This window comes from Fukomys damarensis, unplaced genomic scaffold (genome assembly GCF_012274545.1).
Source record: "Fukomys damarensis isolate Sample0158 unplaced genomic scaffold, DMR_v1.0_HiC HiC_scaffold_32, whole genome shotgun sequence".
Taxonomy (NCBI): Eukaryota; Metazoa; Chordata; class Mammalia; order Rodentia; family Bathyergidae; genus Fukomys; species Fukomys damarensis.
In genome coordinates this window covers 47,532,396-47,532,692 of record NW_022900944.1, presented here as the reverse complement: position 1 = coordinate 47,532,692, position 297 = coordinate 47,532,396, and the positions used below count along the sequence as shown (strand labels likewise).

The 297-nt window shown below is 58.9% G+C and overlaps 1 non-coding gene across 1 annotated transcript; it reads left to right on the top strand.

The window, feature by feature from the left end:
* The first annotated feature begins 76 nt into the window (after positions 1–76).
* On the top strand, positions 77–149 carry Trnam-cau. The gene has a single exon. It is a non-coding gene; the product is annotated as a tRNA-Met (tRNA).
* Positions 150–297: the final 148 nt, after the last annotated feature.

Sequence of the window (297 nt, the reverse complement as noted above, 5' to 3'; positions counted from 1 at the left end):
CGCCGTGCAGCCCTACCCGCCGGCCGCTCTCCCGGACAGACTCTGCAAAGGTCTGGGCGCGTGAAGCCTAGCAGGAGCCTCGTTAGCGCAGTAGGTAGCGCGTCAGTCTCATAATCTGAAGGTCGTGAGTTCGATCCTCACACGGGGCACATGCGTGTTTTTGCTCCCGGCAGCGGAACCCTTTTCCTCCGGGCCCCAGCGGGTTTAAACGGCTAAAGCCCTCGGCAAAGTGCGTTTGTGTTCTAACGTCAAACTGAAGCTATCCCCAAGTATACAGAGTTCTGGAGGCCTGTGTGC